At 39.3% G+C, this 27,486-nt stretch overlaps 2 long non-coding RNA genes across 2 annotated transcripts in view; both read right to left on the bottom strand.

The window, feature by feature from the left end:
• Positions 1–932: 932 nt before the first annotated feature.
• Positions 933–10,047, bottom strand: LOC138924994 (uncharacterized). The gene is made up of 2 exons (XR_011440557.1): positions 5,381–10,047; positions 933–2,571 (listed from the first exon to the last, which is right to left on the bottom strand). It is a non-coding gene; the product is annotated as an uncharacterized lncRNA (long non-coding RNA).
• Positions 10,048–10,343: 296 nt separating this feature from the next.
• The window catches only part of LOC111774254 (uncharacterized), a 54,096-nt gene continuing 36,953 nt past the window's right edge, over positions 10,344–27,486 (bottom strand). Inside the window, exons 2-3 of the long non-coding RNA XR_002809137.2 lie at positions 12,035–12,441; positions 10,344–11,044 (exon numbers count right to left, since the gene is read on the bottom strand). This is a non-coding gene — a long non-coding RNA (uncharacterized lncRNA). The remainder of the gene's footprint in view (positions 11,045–12,034; positions 12,442–27,486) is intronic.

Genomic DNA, 27,486 nt, shown 5'->3' with positions numbered 1-27,486 from the left:
AAGATTATTAACCTCTTCTTTTTTTTCTTTTTGGTGAGGAAGAGTCACCCTGAGCTAACATCCATTGCCAACCTTCCTCTTTTCTTGCTTGAGGAAAATCAGCCCTGAGCTAACATCTGTGCCAATCTTCCTCCATTTTTTGTATGCAAGATGCCTCCACAGCATGGCCAATGAGTGGAGTAGGTCCACACCCGGGATTCAAACACATGAATCCAGGCTGCTGATGCGGAGTGTGCAGAACCCCAACCACTCAGCCAAGGGGCCAGCCCCTATTAACCTCTTAAGGTGCTAGTACCCTCCTAGCAGAGGACAATATGTTCTCCTCGCTTTCTGTCATCCTCTCTTGCCACATCCAGCCCCTTGTCTTTATGAGCTTTGAAGGTTTTCTCTCTTTTTAAAAATTTCATTTATTTAAAATTTGCACATATTTAAGCTGTACAACATGATGAAGTGATATACATATGCATAGTGAGAGTTTTCTTTGAGAATGAATAGGCAGCTGCTGCATGAAACTACTTCCTCTGACTGTGTGGCCAGCACTTCATGCATACAGAGCAGAAGTCCAGGCCTGGCTGCCTTGGGACAGCTTCCTGAACTTCAGTGTGTCTGTACGATGAGGGCCTTGACCTTGGTGGAGGACACCAAAGAGAGCCAACACCTCCTCACATTGACTTTTTACCTTTGTTTTGACAGCAACCATCTGGCCACCCACGGCAATACTACAGTTCAGTGCTAGCACTAACTACCTGGAGTCTGTGCAGACCCCATGGGTTAAAGGTCACGTTCCCAACAGGACTGCCCCCCTTTCCAGTGCCAGCCACATTTTGAAGGTCCTCAGGCCACCAGCCCTTCTGAACAACTGGTTACAAGTTCAGGGGTTCCCACGATGCCCACAGGTTTGATAATTTGCTAGAATGACTCAGGAAAGTGCTGTACTTGCGATTACATTTTTATTATAAAGGATGCAAATGAGGAACAGTTTAATGAAGAGACACATAGGGCAAGGCCTGGAGGGCCCCAAATGCAGAGCTTTCACGCCCTCTTCTCGTGGAATCGAGGTGCATCACGTCACACCCTCCACCATATCAGTGTGTTCACCAACCAGGAAGGTCCTCTGAGCCAGTGTCCAGAGCTTTTCCTGGGCTTCCGTTACATAGGCTTGATTGATTAAATCATTGGCCACGTGATTGAGCTCAGTCTCCACCCCCTTCCCTCCCTGGAAGTTGAGCTGACTCAAAGACCAACTCTTTAATCTTTTGGTTGGTCTTTCTGGCGACGAGCCTCTGTCCTATCTAGGGGCCCACAATGAGTCACCTCACTAGCATAAAATCAGGTATGATCCCAGGGGCCGACAAGTAGCAAAGACCCTTCCATCACTCAGGAAATGCCAAGGGCTTCTAAGCTTTATGCCCGGAACCTGGGACAAAGATCAGACAAATTCTTCATTATACAACCACCTTACTCTGTCCATATCTCTTTTCCACTTCTCATTTTACTTCCTTTCCTTAACACGCTCTTTTTTTCTTTCTTTAGTCCACTTTTTAACTATTCCTCTGGCTTTGTCCTGTTACTTGAATTTTGAACAGAAAATGTTGCCTACTGTCCCGTGAAGGAGAAACATGTAAAAGGACCATACGTATTTACAGGCAGCTATACAGAACACCAACTATTCAGATTATCTGTAGGAGAAGGTTATATAAATGAGCCCTCTGGAAATTAAAGGCAGGAGCAACAAAAGATAAAAGTCAAACACGTGATGCAAGAGAAAAAACATGCTACTCGTTCAAATGTTTCTTTATCATTGAAAATGATGTTTCTTAAATTTTAGGGCACATGCAGGTCTCCTGAGGATCTTGTTAACATGCAGATTCTTGTTCAATAGCTCTGAGGTGGGGCCCAAGGGTCTGCACAGGACCACCTGCATAAAGTGTGGAATCCAGTGCAAAATGAAAAATCAGGGCCCTTTGCTCAAAAATTGGGAATTTCAAGTTGGCAACAGCAGTGTATTAAACCAAGCACAGAGCCTTTCTGAGCACAAGTCACACGTCGATGGTCCCTGGATGTGCACCTCTAACAAGCACCCAGGTGAGGCTTACACTGATGAGGCGGGGACCGTAATTTGAGCAGTAACCATCTAAATGTTCTAAATCGCTTGCCCTCCATTTTGAATTTATAATTTTGTTTATTATTTTCCTTAAAATAAAATACTTATTTGAGAAATTAACCAAGAAATGTGAATGCTAGAATTATCACAGAGACTATTTGTTTTTGTTTTTGCTGTAAGATATTCAGGGAATAATACAGTACATGGACATGTAAGAGATTTGTTCTTATTTTCTCTCCTTCCTTCTTTCCATTCCGACTTTCCTCCTTCCCATCACTTCCTTTCTATCCCAAATTCTGGACTTTAAATCACCTGCATGAGAATGCCCTTTCTCCTCTACTTTCAGTTCTATTCACATTCACTTCTTCCAGGAAGTCCACGCCACTGTCAGGTATCTTGGCTCCATGCTTGTGTGTAACTGCCTGTGTCACTCAGCTGGTCCTCAGTGACTCCTCAGCAGGTGCACTCTGGCAACAGAAATATGAGTGATATGTGTGATTTCTACAGAGCAGAGGGTTTCACTCTGAAGTAGCCATAATTTTTCCCACCATTTTGTTATGGAAATATTTCTAAAATATATTACCCACGTACATTGCCTTTCAAACAGAGGATGAAGAACATGCTCTCGATCCTGGGGTTCAGTTAGTATTTTATGGAGAGCTGTGATACGGTAGACCCCTCAGAGCTGCTGTGACTGGTGAGGTCACTTGCTTCTACACAAAATGATCCAGGCCACAGAAAGTTGGACTTCTTGCTTTTATTCTTTTGTGTTTTAAAAAATTCTCCACAAATCGTCATCTGTAACTTCTTAGTGTTGTCAGTTTGTTTGGCTAAAATAGAACTTCCACTGTCAAACTTTGCATTTTTAATGTTATTTTGAAAAATAATATAGACAATCTTATTAAGATAGTCCTGTGGCAAATTAACAGTCATTTATGTAGACTATGGACATACAGAATTCACTTATGAATAAAGAACTGAACTTTAAGTTTCGGTACATTGGTTCTGTAACATCAATTTTGAATACTCGGGGATCTTTTTTCCCTTCTGTATTGTTGATGAAACTCTCAGTGATCCAGATAGTTATAGGCTTTTCATGAGTTTGTCTGACAATAAAGTCCCCAATTTTAATTTACATTTAAGTTCCAACGATCACTAGGATTATATGTATATTTTAGAGTGGATTAGTCTCCAATTTCCAAGTTTTTTAGTTTTTTAAAACTATGAAATAGCTTTAGTCCCTATCTTTAAATGTTTCTAAATTCATATGTAATAAATCACTTTGATACTCAATTGTTCAGAGGTTGATCATCCAGCATCTAGATAATTTGGCATCTTTTCATCCTCACTGTGTCTCTCCTAGGTAACACACACACACACACACACACACACACATACATACACATACATACAAAAACAGACACCCGTATATAGGCACACATGTATACATATCACATTAAAGAGAAATTGAAAAGGGGAAAGGAAAGAGGAATTCCTAGGGTGGGCAATTTGGGGAAGAGAGATGAGATGCCAATGGTGGTGAAATAAAAACCCAGCACAGATTCCTGTTCCTCATGAGCTTATGTTTCCATCAGGATTACTGAAGCAGCTAGTGTTCCTTTTGGCATTTGCAACTATAACACAAAAAATTGCAGAGAACTGAAAACTCTCCAGATTTATTTAGGCAAAACATAAGCCAGGAAACAACAAAGCACCTTTTGGGACTAAGACAGGAGCAGGAGTTGAAGGAGGGCCCGAGAGGAGGGGGCTTGGTGTGGAAGTCATTCTCTATCAATGACCCCAAAACACAGAACGGTGATGTAAAAAGACATCTCAGTCCAAATACGTTGTCTGTGATAAGGAGACTAAAAACTCCTAAAATTACCCAAGCAGAGAAGGAAACTCGATCCGACTACACTCAGATCAGATGCATTTCAGCAGCACCATTTGCTCTATATAATTCTTGAGTTTCTAATCAGGAACTCTGTTGCTAATCCCTCTGCTTTCTTTCTTCTTGACCTCACATACCTCTGAGCGTGTACATGCAGGAAGAGAGAAATGGCTTGTGCAAAGGCCTAAAATAGTGCACAGTTCTGTCATAAGGTCATCCTGAATCAACTGAGAGCAGCAGAGGAAATGGCATGCAAAAACCTAGAAGACAGCAACTGTTTTTGCTCTCATCCACGTAGCTTTGGAGCCACCAGATGGCGATGTTGCAGACCATCGTTTAGAGCCTCCAGACGTAGTGGACAAGTGAGAAATGGGAGGAAGTGCTAGTTAAAGTGAACCCTGGAGTGTGCCGGTGTGTTGGTCCCCAGCTGAAAAACCAATTCGGGGAAAGACAACAGCAACTTAAAGCTGAGGACAACTTTCCTTCAAAAGTTCATTCTGCAACTGCAGCTTCCACGGGGTTAGATCATTTTTGCCTCACCAGTCAGATCATCTGTGAAAGGAAGGAAGTTTTCCCAGAGCCAAAGTTTACTTGATGACTCCAGAGCAAGAGACAAACCCAGATAACCCTGTGAAACTAGCCAAAATCAGTTCTCAAGATCTTCCATTGACAAGATCTCTCATTGTGACCCATTGCCCACACTGGCAACACCTGCACACACTTATCTTTTAGAATGTGAATGTTGCAGAGTTACCAATAACCACACTGGCCAACCAAAGAAAGCTCCCATTGATTTCCTGTGTTGTAAATTGATCCAGATAATTTCTGTAGCTTATGGGGCTCATTAACTCACTAATTTGAAATAATCTGAACATAAACTGAGTTAAAGTTTTCTCTCGCCCTGTGTCCAGATTCATTTAACTCAATTTCTTGAAGCATAGTACTAAGGAGGCTCAATATACAATGTCCACTAGATTTTACTATGTACTATTGACAGACTCAGCTCCCAAAGCTGGCTATCCATCTAGAATTAAGGTCAGAAGAGGAAGTTAAGAGTAGGGACAGAAAAAAGAACGTGAATGAAGAAATAGAAATATACTCTAATTACTGGAGGGCAAAAGACCTCAAATCCAATGTCTGGTTTTGGTTCAAGGTAAGATTGAGTAAGCACACCCCACACTGTCTCTCCCATCGTCTGCAGCTATGTAACCTATACAGAGTGCACGAGCATCTCTGTGAGGACTCTAAATAGTAAATAGCAGCAGGAGGGTTGGGCAAGAAGACTAAATTTGAAGTGCCACTGTATTGGCTGGGATATCACATTTTTCTTCCCCTCTCCCCTCTATGGACACATAGCAGCAGAGAACCTGGAAGCAGGCACTGACCTGTGGACAGAGGGCACTTCAGGAGAAGACTGGAAAAGAAATTAAACTCTCTCTTCACAGATGACGTGATTTGCTGTGTAGAAAACCTCAAAAAATCTGCAAAAAAAGCTCCTAGAAATAATGAGTTTAGCAAAATCACAGGATATGAGGCAACACACAAAAATCAATTGTATTTATATATAGCAGCAATGAACAGATGGGAACAGAAATTTTTTTAAAAATCACTGCTTACAGTAGCTTTAAAAAAACACAAAATACTTAGACATAAATCTCACAAAACCTGTACTGTATCTCTATGCTGAACACCGTAAAATGCTGATGAAAGAAATCAAAGAGACCTAAGCAAATGGAGGGACATACAGAGCTCATGTATTGGAAGACACACAAAGATGTCAATTCTTACACTGAGCTATAGGTAACATAATTCTAACAGTAAAAAGCAAACAATCCAACTAAAAGTGGGCAAAAATCTTGAGTCGACACTTCATCTAAGAGTGTTTATATATGGTAAAACACATACTTGAAAAGGTAATATCACTAGCCATCGAGGAAGTGCAAATTAAAACCACACGCGATACTTCTCTATACCTACCACAATGGCTAAAATAAAACATACTGATAATGCCAAGTGGTGGTGAGGACACAGGGCAGCTGGAAAGCTCTTATATCGCTAGTAGAAATGCAAAATAGAACAGACGCTCTGGAAAATAGTTTGGCAGTTTTTATAAAGCTAAACGTGTATTTACCATAGGACCCAGAAATCCTACTTCTGGGTATTTTACTTCAGAGATGGGAAAATTTGTGTTCACACAAAAAGTAAGTACATCAAATGTGTATAGCAGATGTATTCATAATTGCTAAATCTGGAAACAATACAGGTGTCTTTAATGAGTGAATGGATAGACAAACAGTGATACATCCCTACGATGGAATACTACTCCACAGTGAAAAGGAACAGACCAGTGATACACACGACAACTTGGATGACTTGACTCCAAGGGCATTAAGTGGAGTGAAGGGAACCAGTCTCAAAGGTCATCCACTGCATGATTCCATTTATAGGCTAGTCTCAAAAAGACAAATCTACGGTAATGGAGGATATGTCAGTGTTTGCCAAGACGTAGGGGCACGCAAGTCCACAAAGAGGTTGCACCAGGGAGTCTTTTTGGGGAGATGGAACTGTTCTGCATCCTGGGGTTACACTAACCTGTAAATGTGGTAATATTCAGAGAACCGTATACCCCCAAAAGATCCAATTTTATCAGATATCAATCTAAAAAATAAAATTAATGTCTACTCGATGTGTCACATTTTACTCTGTGGGGAAAAAGTCTGCAAAGAAAATGAATTGTTCACACTGTTGTATGACAGACACTACACATCCATTATCTCATTTAATCCATACAAGTCTTCATTTGGTTGGGTTTTATTATTCCCATGTTAAAGATAGAAATGGGCATTTAGGATGGTTAAGTAGAGTGTCCAAGATTAGATAGCTAGTAAACAGAAGGATAAAAATTTGAAAAGACATTTGTCTGCTTTCAAAGACTCTATGCCTACCTGCTATGCTGCAGCTTCCCCATCACTTAATTAAAGGAGCTATATTAATGCTACCTAAAATACAAGCTTTTGAATCAGTTTTGATACTATATTTACAACATAAATCATCTATTTAGGACCGGCCCAACGCAGCAGTTATGTGCGCACGTTCTGCTTCGGAGGCCTGGGGTTCGCTGGTTTGGATCCCAGGTGTGGACATGGCACCACTTGGCACGCCATGCTGTGGTAGGCGTCCCACATATAAAGGAGAGGAAGGTGGGCATGGATGTTAGCTCAGGGCCAGTCTTCCTCAGCAAAAAGAGGAGGATTGGCAGCAAATGTTAGCTCTGGGCTAATCTTCCTAAAAACAAAACACATCTATTTATTAAACTAGCCCCGGGAGAACTTCTACTTTGAAATATCTTATTGGCTATTGGTTAGTTTTTCTGTATAGTTCTAGAAAGTCTTTCCCCAAATCCTATAATTGAAGGCTCTATTTAATTCTGATTTCCCCTACCTTTGCTTATCACATGTGGATAAGGCTTTTATTTTACAACACCTTTCACAGATGAAAGAATCCATTTCTGAGGTTGTTCTATCTCAAAGCTGAAGTCTTGCTCATGCCCTAATTAAACGTGGCATTGCTATTTAAACCCTCTGATTTAAGAACAAGGTGTATAGTGGTTCAAGCCTTTGAAGTAAAACACTGCTACATGTGCAGCTGGGAGAGCGACAGTAATCCACACCTGTGTGTGGAACCTGTTGAACCCACCCAGAGAGAAGTGCACAAGTTCTCTCCAAAGGAAAGGAAGGGTAGGTACCACATTCCTGCCATCACTTGGTCACACATCATTTATGCCACAAAATAAAAAATCTGACTCTAAATCAAATGACTTTAACATCTTCTATAATAGATAGGCATTCTCATTTTTGCCACTCGACACACTCCACAGGCCTGGATCCGGCACCCCATGTCCAGGGAGTGCAATTGTCTAAAGAGGGCAAGAAGCCAGCTTCTGGTAGAGAAATCCTACATATGCCGTTGCGGGTGTCAGATAGAGCCCAGTTCCAACTCACCTGGACAAGGAAGCAGAGCAGGGAGCTCAGATTTAGGCCTCTAAGTGAGGAGATTTGTTAAAAACATACAAATTGTTCCTGACTTACAATCCAGTGAGTAAAAAGTACTAGGGATGCGTGGAGATAGACTTTCAAATATAAGTAAGTATACACGCACTTCCTTCCCTCCACAGCTTTCCTCGTATTTAGGTCTGGGTGAAGAAAGGAAGGTCGTCACAGGTGACTCCTGTGAGCCTCACGTCTAGAAGGGGCCAGGCAGCTCCTTCTCTGCCCTTTCCGGGGAGACAGAGGGCAGAGAATAGAACATATTTCTATCTTTCTTACTTGTTCCTTCTGCACCTGCTCTGGCTCATAGGCTTAACAACCCTTGCCTGAACTATTTTAATAGCATTATAAACTGATCATGCTATCTCCAAGTTCTCCTCACAGCCAAAATATCACAGATATATTTCTAAAACTCAAATCGATTTATGTTACTTCATTACTTAGAAGTTTTCAAAGGATAAGATAGAGGGCAGACTATTTAGCAGAACATTCAGGACCCTTCAAAATCAAAACTCAATCTACCTTTCCAATGTCATCCCCTGCTGTTCTCCACTGTACATCCCACGATGGAACAAACCTATTGTTATTCTCTAAACACACTCTGGTTTCATCCCCTGTCTTTGCGAGTGCTATTCCATCTGCCAACAAGAGCTTTCCCATCCCACCACCCGGTGAAACAAGACTTGGCCTGTAAGACCTAACTCAACTATGACTCCCACAATGGACTTCTTCATCACCTACTGTTGGAAAGAAGTAACACAGATCTGTAATGTGTCCCTCACATGGTACAGCTATTATAGGTGATCAGTAAATGCTACTTACTCTTAATTAAACCTTCTCTTGCTCTCTCATAGTATTTCTTCATGGTGCCTCATGCTCATAGCAGCTTATTTTGATATTTTTAAGCTCAATTTCCAATGTTGGGGGATTCGGGATTCCACACCAACAAACAATTCTTGGACATTAGTAGGATTTTTGAGACTTCAACTCAATTCAACTCAATTCTGACAGTATCTACCAGGAGATAATATCAGATTCCACATGTTAAGGGTTCAGTCCTACAAGACTGCCGTCCACTTCAGATGCTAATTGCAAACCCAGGCTGTCATCTGTGCTTCTGACTAACAGCTATAGATCAGAGGTTCCAATGACCCCCTCCTTGGGTTTGGTTAATTTTCTAGAGTGACTCACAGAACGTAGTGAAAGATTTTACTTACTAGAACACTGGTTTGTTATAAAAGGATCTAACTCAGGAACAGCCAGATGGAAGAGATGCATGGGACAAGGTATGTGAGAAGCACTGCAGAGCTTCCATGTCCGCTCCAGGAATTCCATTCTTCCTGTATCTCCACATGTTCACCAACCCAGAAGCTCTTCAAACCCTGTCCTTTGGGTTTTTATGGAGGCTTCCTTACACTGGCATGATTGATTGAATCATTGACCATTGGTGATTGAACTCACTCTCTAGCCCCTCTCCTCTCCTGGGAGGTCAGGTCGGGGTGGGAGGTGGGGGGACTGAAAGTTCCAACCCTCTAATCACATGGTTGGCTCCACTGCCAACCAGCCCCTGTCCTTAGGTGCTTTCAAAAGTTGCCTCACTAACATTTATCAACTTTCAATGCTTAGGAAATTCCAAGGATTTGGGGAGCTATGAGCCAGGAACTTTAGAGGAAAACCTAATATATTTGAGAAATATATTTTGGTCACCTGAATGACCAAATATGTATTTTTCTTATAAATCACAATATCTCAGTATGATAAGTAACTGTATATATATATCTGTTTCCCTCGCTACAATCACATATTTTTGAGGGAAGAAATTAAGCACTACTTATTTTGCTGGTACTTACCATGGAGCTGCTTGACTAATGTCAAAGGAAGAGAAGGAAGAAGAGGAAGAAAAGAATTAAGAGAAGAGACATCACTGGCCAGGAGGTGAGTGGTCACCCAATTATCCAGAAAGACTGAGCCTATGATGAGAAGAGATTCTCCCAGAAGACAGTGGTAGTGTCTTTAATGACTTCGCATCTTTTTATTTTACCACTGCCAGGGAAGCAGGTAAACATAATCCTTTATGACAACAAGGAGCTGTGATGCGCTGGTAGATGTTTCACCAGCCAACCACCTCCTACCCTGTGGTAGGAATTTAAGTGAAAGTAAACCCATTCCCACCATACCAGCCTCTAGGATTTCCTGATCTGGTCTGCAAGCTGGTTGGGTGTATAAGGCAACCTCCAAGGAAAATTTTCACTATTTTCTGTTACTTTTACTGCAAGCACAAAATTAATGACAATAACAACTATTAGTATTAATAATTTTATCAATACGATCACAGTGTCAGTTGGGCACCTACCACATAGACAGGCACTGTGCTAGGCGTTTTCAACAAGTTATATCAGAGATCATGGAAACACAGACACAGGTTATGTTTATGTGAACAAGGTGCTATTTCCTTTCCCACTAACGAACGCAAATACTATACAAATAACTCTTCATTCAAGAGTCCAGAGAAGCCGTGTCATATGGAGGGACCGCAGCATCCTGGAGAAAGGAGAATGGCAGGCTCTGACGGTTGTTGTGGGATGCTAGCTAATAACTGCCCAGATCGGGGCCACAGCATCCTAACCTATAAAACAAGGGTCTTGATCCACACCATTGCTTCTTGAACTTCAATGCGCATGTGAACCACCTGGAAATCTCGTTTAAGGCGTGATCTGATTCCGTAGGGCTGGGGTGGGAATTCTACATGTCTGACGAGATTCCTGATGAGGGCCGTCTGCTGTTCCGCGCGTTACGTTTTCAGTAGCAAGGATCTAGATCATCTATAAGGTAACATTCAGCTCTAAAGTTCTAAGCTCAGGAGGAGATTGTCTGGAGACCACACGAAGGTCGCTGGATTACAGTTTCATAAATTCTACCCACAGCAAGATCTGGGTAGGAGGGGCAGTCCCCTCAGGACCCACGAGTCAGCGGCGGAAGATGCAGAATTTGCTCCCATCCAAACTTAAAGAAGAAAAGACATTAGAGAGAAGGTAGGAATGTGAATGTCACAGAATTGGCACCAATTCCGGTGATTTCCAAGGCCACATTCCCTGCCGTGAAAATGCAACACACTTCAGAAGTCTTATTTAATTCAAAAATTCTCCTTTTCCTTTCTTCCTCCCGCCCACACTGCCACACAACCCAATTTTTTTTGAAACATCTCCGTGAGGCAAACCGGAGCTTGGAGCGGGGGTGGGGGTGGAGGACTGTCAAAATGTGAATAGCTCAAAATCGGAGTTTTTTCCCTTCAAATTTCAGCCTAACAGTTTTAGACTATAGCTGATTAAGAAAGAGGAAACTGTGAGTGCTGCCCCTTTTTCAATTCCCTAAATAGTGGCTCTCCAAGTTTCAGGATAACACCAACGTTACAAGGAGAGGGGCACATGAGTGAAAAACAACAACGGACAAAAAAAAATCCTGGATTAAAGAAGATTCCTGAACTATAACACCAGTCATGCCAGCTTATTATACATCCTAGGAATTAATTAGAAACCAGTTAATCTCTAATCTAAGAGAATAATATTGCATCTCTTGCTTTAAATGTTTGAGCTTCAACTGACATTTCATTTGTTCAGAGGATTTTTTTTTCTGCTCTTTCCTGTTAAGAGACGTCAGCAAAGCTGTATGTAATCAACTTTTTCATTCCGCCTGGCAAGGACCCTTAGATGCTAAGACAGGAGATGTACGGTGCCTCTGTCATGGATTTGGATCCACAGCATATGGATACACAGCAGTAAAAGAGCAAATGTTTAATGAGACACCTCAGCCCCCAAATGCGACCTGTTCCAATACTTTTCAAACTCTGCCTAACTCGTCCAATGCTCTCTGCTGGCATTTGCAAGGAGAAAGGAATTAAGCAACGGCAAATTGTCTTCCTGAGCCTGCAAATACCATTCCCATGCGAGGTGCCCCCACTTCCTCCTCTGGAAAATGGCAATGGAAATGACCTACCTTATTTAATCAGTGTTTATAATGCTTGATTAGCCCCTCAGGCCACAGCAGCTAGGTTTCGCTAAGAATGGAAAGTCCTCTCCACGGGCCTTTTTCTTTCCCTGCTTCTGGGAGATTCAGCGCGCTCCAGTGCGACTGGCAGTACAAAGTGACTTTCACTTCCATGCAGCCTGGGTCGACGGAAAATACGCAATGATGGGAGGGAGTTAAAAATGAGCCACAGTTCACCTGGGCTCCCAGGAGAGCCTAAGATGGAAAATGGGCCAAACAAAATAATGTCTATTTTTAGCTCATAAATAGGCCAGCAAAATTATATTCAGTCTTGATAAAGTGCTCTGGTACAAATGAAGCCAAGAAGATCCTCCTTTGCCTGGCCATCTCCACAGTTCTTCACGCATTTTATTTTGCTACATGAAGAAAATAACAGGAGGCTTGTTACGTAATGACTCCACATTCAAAAGGAATTAAAGACTATAAGTAACTACTCTGATTGTTTAAATTATTATGGCTACTTAACTCTAATCACCTGGGTATTTCAAAGGGTTTATGTGCCACCTTGCCCCGGCCCCAATAAAAATTATCTGGGTAAATATTGCTGTTTTCCTATATACTTTGTTGTGGAGATAAACTTGATCCTCAGCTTTCTCGCTTGGAAGTCAACTATTAAATCTTTCCAGCACCTAGATTTTATGACATTAAGTTGTAATTCACTGCCCTGCCTTTAGAAATTTGCAAATCAAAAATTCATTCATTCACTTTTTCTTTTCAAGAAATACTTATTGAGTATCAATTATTTGCCAGGCAGAGTGCTATATATGTGGCATACAAGGACAACCGTAACAAAATACCTCCTCCATCATAGAGGTTATAGTCTTGTGGTAAAGACAAAAAGTCAAATAATTTAATAAATCCTAATTAGCAACTGTACTGTGTACCAGTTCTGTGAAAGCTTAAGAATGGGGGACTCAACTGGTTCTATGAAAGTAACATTTGACCTGAGAACAGAAGGGTAAGGAAAAGGCAACCAGGTGAAGGGTGTAGTGGAAGGACTGCAATCAGAGAGAATAGCATGTGCAAAGGCCCTGTGGTAGGAGAGAGCACAACATATTAAAAGAAGTGAAAAAAACTGCAATCTTGTTGCATGTAGCATTAACTGTACCAACAATGAGTCCTGCAGAACATGAGAGGAGGGAGGGTCTGCATTCAGGAGAGGTTGTCAGCGAAAGCTTCCTGGAGAAAATGGGACTCAGAACAAAACTTTAAAGAAATGAAGATTTTAGAGAGGGAAGTATTAAGTATTTCTGGCAGCTGGGACAGCAAAAACAAAAGCATGGAAGCATCAAAGCATAAAACATACTATCTCCTTTTTATTGCCTTTCTTTTAATTTATGTTTACATGCACTTGTTTATTTGAAAATCAAAGATATACATTGTTGTATTTTACAATTAAACTTATACAGAGAGGGACCTAAAATAAAAAGAATCAGTCCTTCTCATACAAAAGTTAACTCAAAATGGATTATGTTTAAATGTAAAAGGTAAAACTAGAAAAGTAGAAAAGAACAAAGGAGAAAATTTTCAGGATCTTGACAACACAGCACAATCTGCAAAAGAAACATTTGATAAATTGAACTTCATCAAAATTAAAATTTTTTTTCTACAAAAGCCCATGTGGGGAATATGAAAAGACAAGCTAGAGACTGGCAGGAAACATTTGCAAACCAAATATCTAACAAAAGACTGGTAGCTAGGGCATATAAGGGACTCTCAAAATTCAACAGTCAAAAAAAACAAGAAAAGAAACAAAAAACCAATTAGAAAACAAGCAAAAGAAAGGAGGAGACATTTCACAGAAGAGGATACACATGTAGCAAATAAGCACATGAAAAGATGCCCCACAGGTTAGCCATCAAGGAAATGAAAATCAAAACCATGAAGAGATGTCACTCAACACGCATCAGAATGGCCGAAACAAAAAAGTGACAACGCTAAATGCAGCCAGGACGCGGAGAAACGAGATCACTCACATGTTGCTGGTGGGAATGCAAAATGGCGCAGCCACTCTAGAAGTTCGGCAGTTTCTTATAAAATTAAACACTCAACTACTGTATGACCCAGCAATTGCCTTCTTGACACTTATCGCAGAGAAATGAAAACCATTAACATATTCTCACAAAAACCTGTGGATTACTGTTCCTGCTAGATTTATTCATAATGGCCAAAAACTGGGAACAGCTCAGCTCTCCTTCAACCAGTGAGTGGTTAAACTGTGATACATACGTGGATACATACCCACCTTGGAATACTATTCAGAAGTGAAAAGTAACCAGCTATTGATACACACAACTTGATGAACACCCAAGGATTAGACTGAGGAAAAAAAGAGCCAAAAGTCACATACTGTGTGATTCCGTTTATATAACTTTTTTTTTTTTTTGGTGAAGAAGATTGGCCCTGAGCTAACATCCACATCAATCTTCCTCTATTTTGTATGTGAGATGCCACCACAATATGGCTTGATGAGCAGTGTGTCAGTCTGCACCCAAGATCCAAACCCATGAATCCCAGGCCACTGAAGCAGAGCACGCAGAGCAGAGCACGCAGAGCAGAGCACAGAACTTAATCTCTATGCCAGCAGGCTGGTCCCTATAACATTTTTGAAATAAAATTTTAGAAATGAGAACATGTTCCTGTTACCAGGGGTTAAGGATATTGAACACTGTATGTAAAAAGTGAGATAGATATTTGCAGTCTAGAATGATATTATCTTCCCTCAGAGCATTTTCTTCTGACAGGTAACTAGGGAAGTAGTAACCCCAAATCACCTTAACCAATAAAAGAGTTATGTGATTAAAAGCTAAGCATCAGTTCATGCAAGGTCTGGTTTATTTAGGATTTACTCTTAGTCCTAGCATACTGCTCTTATATGTCTTAACCACATGGGATACACCAAGGCCCTTATACTTGCCGACTGTGAACTCCAATATTTGTTCCCAAGTCATTTGAGTCTACCAAAGCTGTGCCCGGCTCTGTTTCTCAAATCCAGAGATGTCCCTATGGTTAAATCTCACCTCTAGAGGCTTCTTCTTGGCTTCCTACTTCTTCACTGCCTTGTTAATTCTCAATGCTTCAAACAGAATCTTTCCTCCTGATTTTCTAGTTCTTCTCATTGGGAGGGTTCGTCTAAGCTGTCTAGTTTGCCTTTAGCGGCGGAGGAAGTCTCAGTTGCCTGCTTGTGTTGAAATTTATATAACTTCCCCCATTTTTCCTCTGAAGACTTTCTCCCACAGCCATCAATCCTCTTGTTCCAATCCGAAATATTTACTCCCTAAACTTCCCCTTGTGAAAGATAAAAATCCTTTGTCCTCACAGGTCTTGAAAATGTTTGCATCCCATTTGATTGGATCTTTTTCTGGCTATGATGGTTTACTTTGACCACAATTTTCACTCAGATTTTTGAAGTCATTTGCCACATTATCTTCTAGCACTCAAGTTGCTGATGCGGACACAGCTTCATTGGATCTGGGGAAATTTCTTATCTCTCCTCCTCTTCTTCCTTCACCTCTATGTATCTTGTTCTTCTTCACCTTTCCCGCATCCTGTTCTCTTCCTCTTCCCCTCCACTCCTGTTCTACCCGCTTCTCCTTCTTTGTTGATAAGAACTTCCTCTCTGTTTCTCCACACTGCATTGCCTATTGGTTGGCTGTTGGGTTCTCATTACCAGTTATCTATATTCTTATTCTTTGCTTTCCAAATTTTTATCTTTATAGGTTTTCATAATAAATTCTGAGCAGCATTCTCAATTTTTATGTTTAATCCCTTCTGTTATATTTGTGTGTTGTGTATTTCAGCAATCATATTGGTGATTTTTTCGATTTTAGTTTCTTCTTGCTGTCTGACTATTCTATTCTTACAGTATTCTGTGCTTATTTTAGAAATGAATTATATTCTTTTACCTAAAAATGTTAATTTTTGTATGTATCTCTATGTAGTGATTTTAAAATATGTCCACAAAATCTTTTCTAGTCCATCCCTCAAAAGATAAAGATGAATTCCCCTCTCCATGAGTGTGTGCTGTAGGGACTCGGTTCCAATGAATAGAATACAGCAGGAGTTGTCATCAGTAAGATGGCCAGTTAGTCAACTTAAAATCTACAAGTACAAATGTATATGTTCTCAGATCTCATTCATCTACGCTCCTAAGTTGTGGAGTAACTTCTCTGTAACAAGGCTAAGAACATGTCCAATTGAAAGACAAGTTGAAGTATTTTAGAAAGATAATATGACATTTAAAAATATAGAAGCTAGTTACTTTAATAATGAATTCAAATTCCACAAGCTACTAAAAGCAGTTTTTGTACAATCAGGTAAATTAAATATTTCCTTTCCAGCAAAGCAAGAACTGCCATAAAGGACAAAGCAGAAAACAGATAACATATTCAGTTTGTGTGAACATATAATTCCATAGAAGAGACAGATAGATTGCTAGCTGAAATTAGAACAACCCAGGACTAATGGTAAAAACATGCCAGTGGAAGTAAAAGGACTTGTTACATAATCTATAGTGAGGTTTGATGCATAATGGGAATCCTTGTTAACGTAGTGGCAGAAATTACCAGCTCCTGATTGTATGGATATTAATACTCAACTTTTTAGTGCATATGTCAAGCACTGAGCTGGATCGAGAGATTCAACGGTGAGCAAAAAATAGACATGAGGCCTGTTTTGAAACTCATTTTCTTGAGAGAGATAGAAACATTAATCAAATAGTCACACAAATAATTATGTGACTAAGTCAGCATTTCCCAAACTTTGGAATACAGAATTTATTAAAAATGAAAATGTATTGCTGCAACACCAATAAGAGATCATAAGGTATAATGTGCAAATGAATGAGAGCAGACAGCAAGAAGAGGTATCACACACTACTTAATTGACTGTGAGGAGTGTATAATAGAAAAAATCCAAATTAGAGAGAGAAAATATTTTATTAAAAACAAGAATAACAAGATAATAAAATATCCCAATATATGTTAAAAAATAAGACAAGATATACAAGATAGACCAGCAAAGACAAAATAGACCACATACATCAATATGATAGTTAGTTTGTAAATGCTGCCTATGCATCAATGCACAAACTGAATGTCCTTTACACGTGCAGCAGCTGATCAATCATGCAGTATCTTGGCATTCTTCATGATTGCACCCCATTTCTTAAAAGGCAGACTCTGACATACTAAAATGAACAGGGATGTAAATGTTCGTAATATTTTTTACATACATATATATTTTAAAAAAATACTGTTTATAAGATAACTTATTTCATGCATCACTTTCTTTTTTCATGGGCACTCCTTTTTACCCACACATTTTTGGGACACTCTGTACGAGCACCAATGGGGAAATCTCGAGGGGAAAATATTTTAACTCTTTATCGAATAACAAGATAATAAAAAGTTAAGAGTAAGAATGGACTTCAGATATTGTTTTAGTTAAAAATTACAATATTATAAAAGAGGAAATTCAAAATTTTCAGAAATTTGTAATATCTTGGAGATTAAAAATACCTTAAAGAGTATCTAACTAGACCTCCTACTGAAATTACGACACTGCACAAAACTCCTATCCAGCGTTCCTGTAGTGTCTGCCTTCAAGTTTTCATGATATATTCATTCTCCCATTTGTTTATTCAATAAATATTAATGGACTACTTTTGTTATGCTAGAGATAATTGCAAAACCTCAGAAAACATGGCCTCGTAAGTCCTCAAACAACTTTCAATTTGATAAAGGACGCTTAGGTTATTTCTTGTTTGGGGCAATTACAAATAAACCTGCTAGGGATGTTTCTGTACTAGCCTTTGTATAAATATATGTTTTTATTTTTGTTACATATATCAATAGGAACAGAAAGACTAAGTTGAATGGTAGGTGTACATTTACGTGCTTAAAGAAACTTCCAAAGTCTTTCCCAAAGTATTTACAGCATTTTATATCGCTGCCAGCAGTGTATGAGTGTTCCAGGTGTTTCACATCATTGCCAATATTTGACACAGTCTTCTTTTAATTTTAGATATTCTATTAGATATGCAAGGATAGCTCATGGTTTTAATTTGTATTTCTCTAATGACTAATGACTAATGATGTTGCTCATGTTTTCTGTGCTTATTTGTTATTTGTATATCTTTCAACCACTTTATTATTGGATTTTTACTGAGTTTTCTTATTATCAAGTTTAAAAGTCCTCTACATATTATGGACAAAAGTCCTTTTTATCAAATCTGTGGTTTTCCAGGATTTCCTCCAAGTCTGTAACTCTTCTCATTCTCCTAACAGTATCAATTGAAGAGCACAAGTTCTTAATTGTTAGGAAGTCAAATTTGTCAATTTGCTCTTTTTTTTCCACTTCTCAACTGAGGCAACTGTATTTTCTCTCCTCTTTGTTTTTTTAAATTTTTTTCAGATGTACATCGTAATATATTTTGAATTCTGTGTAGATTACATCATGTTCACCACCCAAAAACTAGTTATAATCCATCGCGTCACATGTGAGCCTAATGACCCCTTTTGCCCTCCCCCTCCCCCCTTCCCCTATGGTAACCGCCAATCCAATCTCCATTGTTATGTGTTTGTTCATGGTTTGTGTCTTCTGCTTATGAGTGAGATCATACGGTATTGGACTTTCTCCCTTCACCTATTTCACTCAGCATAATACCCTCAAGGTCCGTCCATGTTGTCACAAATGGCTGGATTTCATCATTTCTTATGGCTGAGTAGTATTCCATTGTGTATATATACCACATCTTCTTTATCCATTCGTCCCTTCATGAGCACCTAGGTTGCTTCCAAGTCTTGGCTATTGTGAATAATGCTGCAATGAACATAGGGGTGCAGGTATCTTTACGTGTTTGTGTTTTCAAGATCTTTGGATAAATACCCAGCAGTGGAATAGCTGGATCATAGGGTAGATCTGTTCTTAATTTTCTGAGGATACTCCATACTGCTTTCCATAGTGGCTGCCACCAGTTTGCACTCCCACCAGCAGTGAACAAGGGTTTCCTTCTCTCCACATCCTCTCCAACACTTGTTGCTTCTTGTCTTGTTAGTAATAGCCATTCTGACCGGAGTGAGGTGATATCTCATTGTGGTTTTGATTTGCATTTCCCTGATGGCTAATGATGTTGAGCACCTTTTCTTATGCCTGTTGGCCATCCGTTTATCCTCTTTGGAGAAATCTCTGTTCAGATCTTTTGCCCATTTTTTAATTGGGTTGCTGTTTTTTTGTTGTTGAGATATATGAGTTCTTTGTATATTTTGGATATTAACCCATTATCTGATACACAGTTTGCAAATATCTTCTCCCAATTGTTAGGTTGTCTTTTCGTTTTGTTGATGGTTTCCTTTGCTGTGCAGAAGCTTTTTAGTTTGATGTAGTCCCATTTGTTCATTTTTTCTTTTGCTTCCCTTGTCAGGTCAGACATGGTACTTGAAAATATGCTTCTAAGACTGATGTCAAAGAGCGTACTGACTATGATTTCTTCTAGAAGTTTCATGGTTTCAGGTCTTACATTCAAGTCTTTAACTCATTCTGAGTTGATTTTTGTTCATGGAGTAAGGTAATGGTCTACTTTCATTTTTTTTCACGTGGCTTTCCAGTTTTCCCAATACCATTTATTGAAGAGACTTTCCTTTCTCCATTGTATGCTCTTGGCTCCCTTGTCAAATATTAGCTGTCCATAAATGTGTGGGTTTATTTCAGGGCTCTCGATTCTGTTCCATTGATCCATGTCTGTTTTTGTGCCAGTACCATGCTGTTTTGATTACTACAGCTTTGTAGTATATTTTGAAATCAGGGAGTGTGATACCTCCAGCTTTATTCTTTTTTCTCAGGAATCCTTTGGCTATTCAGGGTCTTTTGTTGTTCCATATAAATTTTAAGATTCTTTGTTCTATTTCTGTGAAAAATGTTGTTGGAACTTTGATAGAGATTGTGTTGAATCTATAGACTGCTTTAGGAAGTATGGACATTTTAACCATGTTAATTCTTCCAATCCAAGAGCACAGAATATCTTTCCACTTCTTTGTGTCTTCTTTGATTTCTTTCAACAATGTTTTATAGTTTTTGGTGTACAGATCTTTCTCCTCTTTGGTTAAGTTTATTCCCAGGTATTTTATTCTTTTTGCTGCAATTGTAAATGGGGTTGTATTATTAATTTTTCTTTCTGCTGCTTCGTTGTTAGTGTATAGAAACACAAGCAATTTTTTATGTTGATTTTATATCCTGTGACTTGACTGTATTCATTTATTATTTCTAAAAGTTTTTAGTGGATTCTGTAGGGTTTTTTATATATAAAATCATATCATCTGCAAAGAGTGACAGTTTCAGTTCTTCTTTTCCAATATGGATCCCTTTTATTTCTTTTTCTTGCCTGGTTGCTCTGGCTATGACTTTCAATACTATGTTAAATACGAGTGGTGAAAGTGGACATCCTTGTCTGGCTCCTGTTCTTAAAGGGATAGCTTTCAGTTTTTCTCTATTGAGAATGATATTTGCTGTGGGTTTGTCATATATGGCCTTTATTATATTGAGGTATTTTCCTTCTATACCCATTTTATTTAGACTTTTTATCATAAGTGAATGCTGTATCTTGTCAAATGTTGTCTCTGCAACTATTGAGATGATCATGTGATTTTTATTCTTCACTTTGTTAATGTGATGTATCACCTTGATGGATTTGAGGATGTTGAACCATCCCTGCATCCCTGGAATGAAACCCGCTTGATCATGATGTATGATCTTTTTAATGTATTGTTATATTCGATTTGCTAGTATTTTGTTGAGGATTTTTGCATTGATTTTCATCAGTGATAGTGGCGTGTAATTTTCTTTTTTTGTGTTGTCCTTATCTGGTTTGGGTCTCAGGATCATGTTGGATTCATAGAATGAGTTAGGAAGCCTCCCCTCCTCTTCAATGTTTTGGAAGAGTTTGAGAAGGATAGGTATTAAATCTTATTTGAATGTTTGGTAAAATTCACCAAGGAAGCCATCTGGTCCTGGACTTTTATTTTTTCGGAGGTTTTTGACTGCTGTTTCGATTTCCTTACTGGTGATTGGTCTATTCAAATTCTCTACTTCTTTTTGGTCCAGTTTGGGAATGTTGTATGTTTCTAAGAATTTATCCATTTCTTCTAGATTATCCAATTTTTGGTGTATAGCTTTTCATAGTATTCTCTTATAATCTTTTGTATTTCTGAGGTGTCTGTTGCAATTTCTTCTCTTTCATTTCTGATTTTATTTATTTGAGTCTCCTCTCTATTTTCTTGGTGAGTCTAGCTAAGGGTTTGTCAATTTTATTTTTCTTTTCAAAGAACCAGCTCCTGGTTTCATTAATTTTTTCTGTTTTTTTTTTTTTTAGTCTCTATTTTGTTTATTTCTGCTCTGATTTTTATTGTTTCCTTCCTTCTGCTCATTTTGGGCTTTGTTGTTCTTTTTCCAGTACCTTTAGATGCGCTTTTTGATTGTTTATTTGGGATTTTTCTTCTTTGTTGAGGTAGGCCTGAATTGCTGTAAACTTCCCTCTTAGAACTGCTTTTGCTGTATCCCATAGATTTTGGCATGTCGTATTTTCATTTTCATTTGTTTCCAGGAATTTTTTGATTTCTCCTTTGATTTCTTCATTGACCCAATCATTGCTCAGTAGCATTTTGTTTAATCTCCACATTTTTGTGGCCTTTCTGGTTTTCTTCCTGTAGTTGACTTATAATTTCATACCTTGGTAGTCAGAAAAGATGCATGGTATTATTTCAATCTTCTTAAATTTATTGAGACTTGTTTTGTGGCCTAATATGTGATCAATCCTGGAGAATGTTCCATGTGCATTTGAAAAGAATGTGTATCCTGTGTGTTTTGGATGGAATGTTCTATATATTTCCACTAAGTCCGTCTGGTCAAATGTGTCATTTAAGGCCAGTGTTTCCTTATCGATCTTTTGTTTGGATGATCTATCCATTGGTGTGAGTGGAGTGTTAAATTCCCTTACTATTATTTTGTTATTGTCTATTTCTCCTTTTATGTCTATTAATAATTGCTTTATATGTTTAGGTGCTCCTATGTTGGGTGCATAGATATTTACAAGTGTTATATCTTCTTGTTGAATTGTTCCCTTTATCATTATGTAGTGACCTTCTTTGTCTCTTGTTACAGTTTTTGATTTAAAGTCTATTTTGTCTGATATAAGTATTGCTGCCCCCACTTTCTTTTCTTTTCCATTTGCGTGGAATATCTTTTTCCATCCTTTCACTTTCAGTTTGTGAGTGTCTTTAGGTCTGAAGTGTGTCTTTTGTATGCAGCATATATATGGGTCTTGTTTTTTATCCAATTGGCCACCCTATGCCTTTTGATTGGAGCATTCAGTCCATTGACTTTTAAAGTAGCTATTGATAAATATATATTTATTGCCATTTTGTTAATTTTTTTTTTTTAAAGATTTTATTTTTTCCTTTTTCTCCCCAAAGCCCCCCCGGTACATAGTTGTGTATTCTTCGTTGTGGGTTCTTCTAGTTGTGGCATGTGGGACGCTGCCTCAGCGTGGTCTGATGAGCAGTGCCATGTCCGCACCCAGGATTCGAACTAACGAAACACTGGGCCGCCTGCAGCGGAGCGCGCGAACTTAACCACTCGGCCACGGGGCCAGCCCCAACCATTTTGTTAATTTTTTTCTGAGTGTTTTATTAGTTCTCCTCTGTTCCCTTCTTTTTCTCTTGCTCTCTTCCCTTGTGGTTTGATGGCTTTCTTTAGTAATATGTTTGATTTCTTTTGTCTTACTTATTTGCTTACTTATTATAGGTTTCTGATTTGTGATTACCATGAGAATCCTATATAATATTCTATGTATATAACAGTCCATAGTGAGTTGATAGACTCTTTAGCTTGATCTCTTCTAGAAGCTGTACTTTTTCACTCTGCTCCTCCCACATGTTATGTTTTTGAAATCTTATCTAATCTCTTGTTTTGTGTATGTCTATCCATTACCCTCTTAACATTGAAATAAGTAATTTTAGTACTTTTGTCTTTTAACCTTCATGTTATCTTCATGGGTGGTTGATCTGCTACCTTTACTATATTTCTGCCTTTATCAGTGATTTTATTGCCCAGTTTTTTTGAGGGGGTTTTTGGATAATTTTTTATCCCTATTTGTGGTCATAGCTTTCCCACTTAAATAGGACCCTTCAGCATTTCTTGTAGAACTGATTTCTTGATGACAAACTCCTTTAATTTTTGCTTGTCTGGGAAGCTCTTTATCTCTCCTTCCATTCTGAATGACAGCCTTGATGGATAGAGTATTCTTGGCTGTAGGTTTTTTCTTCTAGCACTTTAAATATGTCATGCCATTCTCTTCTTGCCTGTAGGGTTTTAGCTGAGAAGCCTGCTGATAGCCTTATGGGCTTTCCATTGTATGTCACTTGTTGCCTTTCTCCTGCTGTTTTTAGGATTCTCTCTTTATCTTTAATTTTGGACATTTTAATTATAATGTGTCTGGATGTGGGCCCTTTGGGCTTATCTTGGTTGGTGCTCTCTGTGCTTCCTGTACTTGGATGTCTGTTTCCTTCCTTAGGTTAGGAAAATTTTCAGCTGTTGTTTCTCCAAATAAATTTTCTGCCCCTTTGTCTCTTTCTTCTCCTTCTGGGACACCTACAATACGAATGTTAGTGCACTTGATATTGTCCTAGAGTTCCCTTAGACACTTCTCATTCTGTCTAATTCTTTTTTGTTTTTTCTGTTCAGCTTGGGTGATTTCCTCTAGTCTTTCATCTAGCTCACTGATCCGTTCTTCTGTGTCATCCACTCTGCTATTGAGTCCCTCTAGTGAATTTTTCATTTCCAGTACTGTATTCTTCATTTCTGATTGGTTCTTTTTTATATTTTCCAGTTTTTTGTTGATGAGCTCACTGTGTTCATCCAGTCTATTCCCACTATCTGTGAGCATCCTTATGAGTTTTTGTTTGAACTCTTTGTTGGGTAGGTCACTTATTTCTATTTCACTTAGTCCTTTTTCTGGGGTTTTGTCCTATTCCTTTGCTTGAAATGTATTCCTTTGTCTCCTCATTATGCCTGTTTCTCTGTGTTTATATCTATGTATTATGTGAGTTGGCTATGTCTCCTGATCTTGGAGAAGTGGCCTTATGTAAGAGATGCCTTTTGAGGCACACAGTGTGCTTCCCTCTTGTCACCAGTCCAAATGATCCAGGAGTGACCCTTTTGTGGGCTACTTATGTCCTTCTGCTGTGGCAAGGTTGCTCTTGATGCAGGTACCCTGAGAGTCTAGTCTTTCCTTCCCTAGCCAGCTGCTTGTAAATCTGGTTTGGGGAGCCTCAGCACCATTGGCTACAAGGTCTAACAGCACACTCCTGTTGCAGTTTACCTGTTAATTGGGTAGGTACCCAGTGTAGCTGGTTGCTAGGCTCAGGGGCTTTCAGCTGCTACAGGCCTCAGGCCTACAAGGCTGTTGTCAGCTCTCTTAGGAGTGCAGCTGAGTGGGGCTGGCCCTAGGCAGGGAGCACTCAATTGTTTCAGGTTTTGGAAGTTGGGGCTGATCCTTTTTATGGCTATTTGTGAAACACAGGTCTTCTGCCACTGATAAGCCTCACCCCCATAAGACCACACACACCGTCAACACAGTCCTGGTCGTCAGAGCACACTTCCCAATTCCCTGGAGCATACCCCAATGCCCCACTGCAGAGGCCTCCACCTCTCCACCAATTCCCCTCACAGTTCACCTGGGCCTCACAAAGGCCCTGCTCCACAGAGATGGACACATCTGCCTGCTGTAGAGGATCAAGTCACCCAGTCAATGCAGACCAACAAGTAGCCTGAGGGCTTGCTGTTGGGTGGGGCTGGTCAGCAGGGCAGGGTACCTGCCCTGGCTGAACTGGGTTAAATCTGTGCTCTAATGGATGTGGCAGAACCCTGGGCTAACAGGCCAGGGAATGGTGTCTGCCAGGGTCTGTGTCAGCATGACTGGACCAGGTAAGAACAATTGCCCCCACCAATGTCTCAGTCTCTGGAGAGGTCTCTCCTCTCATTGAGATGCCCCCAGAGCCCACCAGGTGAGTCTATTTTCACCAAAGGACTATCAGCCTTATCTCTGGCGATTTTAGGTTACTGAGACAGGTAAGTTTGTGGATGGGCTCTTTAAGACCTGGGCTTTTTAGCTTTTATCTGATAGCTTTTCTAGGAGTAGCCCTGCTGCAGTTAATAGCCCACAAAGCCAGATAGTAAGACCCTCGTCTCAGTTGTGCTGAGTCTGAGGGATGCTTATAGCAGTATCGACTCCCACTCCAGACCTCACTCCTCCAGGGAGGGCTGCATACATTAGGGTGGCTCCTGCCTGGCTGGCTGAGAAACTCTGCTGCTCCTGAAGGTGGCTTTTTATCTCTCCAGAAGGAATTTCTGCCTATTCCATCTTAGTCAGGATTGTCACTTGTTGTGGGGGTTCTTTTTATCCAGTTTTCAGTTTTCTACCCAGGGAAATTTTTCCAAAAATAGTTCTAACCTGGTGTGTTCATGGGAGGAGATGAGTTCAGAATCTGCTTACACCACCATCTTGATGAGATCCATGTCAATTTGTTCTTTTATGGATTGTGCTTTTGGATTGAGATGTGTTTTATGGACTAAAGCAGGAGTCAACAAACTTTTTCTGTAAAGGATCAAATAGTGGGGCTGGGCCAGTGGCTCAGCAGTTAAGTCGCATGTTCTGCTTTGGCATCCCAGGGTTCACTGGTTCACATCCTGTGTGTGGACATGGCACCACTTGTCAAGCCATGCTGTGATACCTGTCCCACATATAAAGTGGAGGATGATGGGCACATATGTTACCTCAGGGCCAGTCTTCCTCAGCAAAAAAAAAGGAGGATTGGCAGCAGATGTTAGCTCAGGGCTAATCTTCCTCAGAAAAAAAATTAAAAATAAAGGTCAAATAGTAAATAACTTATGCTTTTGGGCCATACAGTCTCTGTCATAAATATACAGCTCTACTGTTGTGGAACAAATTCCATGAATGTGTTCTCATAAAACTTTATTCGCAAAAGTAGACAATGGGCCATATTTGGCCTGTAAGCCATAGAGTGCTGATTCCCAGCCTAGAGTATGGTCTATCCTGATAAACACAGGATAAATGATATCCTGTGTACAATTTAAAGAATGTGTATGTAGGGAGAATTGTTCTATGAAAGCAATTAGGTCATGTTGGTTGATGGTGTTAAGTCTTCTATAGTCTTTCTTATTTGCTGTCTGCTTGTTCTATCAACTCTTGAGAGAGGAGTATTGAAGTTTCCAACTGTAATCATTGATTTGTTCATTCCTCTTATCAATTTTGCTTCATGTATTTTGTAACTGCTATTGGATGAGAAAAATGTTCAGGATTATATTCTCTGTTGAATTGACTTCTTTATCATCATAAAATGATCCCTTTCGACCCTGGTAATAATCTCTGTTCTAAAATCTACTTTGTTGGATATTAATATAGCCACTCCAGCTTTCTTTTAATTTCTGTTAACATAGTTACCTTTTCCGTATTATTAAATTGCTGTGTCTTTATATTTAAAGTGGATTTATTTTTGGCAGCATATAGTTAGGGCTTGCTTTTTTATCAAATATGACAGTCTTTCTCTTTTAATTAAGGTGTTTAGAACATTTACATTTAATGTGATATGGATGGTTGTGTTTAAATCTACCATCTTGCTATTTGTTTTCTACTTATTAATCTGGTTTTTGTTCTTTTTTTTCTCTCTTCTAGCCTTGATTTGTGTTAATTAAATATCCTTTTATGATTCCGTTTTTGTTTGCTTATTAGCTACAACTCTTCGCTATATTATATTTAAGTTTTCTGGTATATTTTAACTTATCAGAGTCTACCTTCAAGGGGTATTAAACTCCCTCATGTCAGAAGCTTACAACAGCTTACTTCTATTTCTACTCATCCCACCTTTATGCTATTGTTGTCATATATTTTCCTTCTACATATGCTGTAAACCTCATAACACATTGTTAGAATGTCCATACTACTCAAAGTAATCTACAGATTCAATGTGGGTTTTTTTTGTTTTGTTTTGTTTTTAATACTTTAAAGATGCCATTGAAATGTTGGTCTTGCATTGTTTCTCATGAGAAATCTGCTCTCTTACCTTTTTTACTCTGTATATAACATGTCCTTTTTTTGTCTGACCACTTTTAAGATTTTCTATTTATCACTGATTTTAAGCAAAGTGATTCTTATACACTTTGTGTTGTTCCCTTCAAGTTTCTTGTGCTGAGATTTATTGAGCTTCTTGGATCTGTAAATTTATAGTTACTCCGAATTTGAAAAATGTTTTTGTCATTAATTTTCTATCTTCCTTAGTCTCTCTGAACTCTTAGCTCCATCTCCTCAACTTGGGATGACTCCTGGCCTT

This window comes from Equus caballus, chromosome 7 (assembly GCF_041296265.1).
Source record: "Equus caballus isolate H_3958 breed thoroughbred chromosome 7, TB-T2T, whole genome shotgun sequence".
NCBI classification, from domain to species: domain Eukaryota; kingdom Metazoa; phylum Chordata; class Mammalia; order Perissodactyla; family Equidae; genus Equus; species Equus caballus.
Note: the sequence above shows the minus strand (reverse complement) of the source record. Positions and strands in the feature narration are given on the sequence as shown.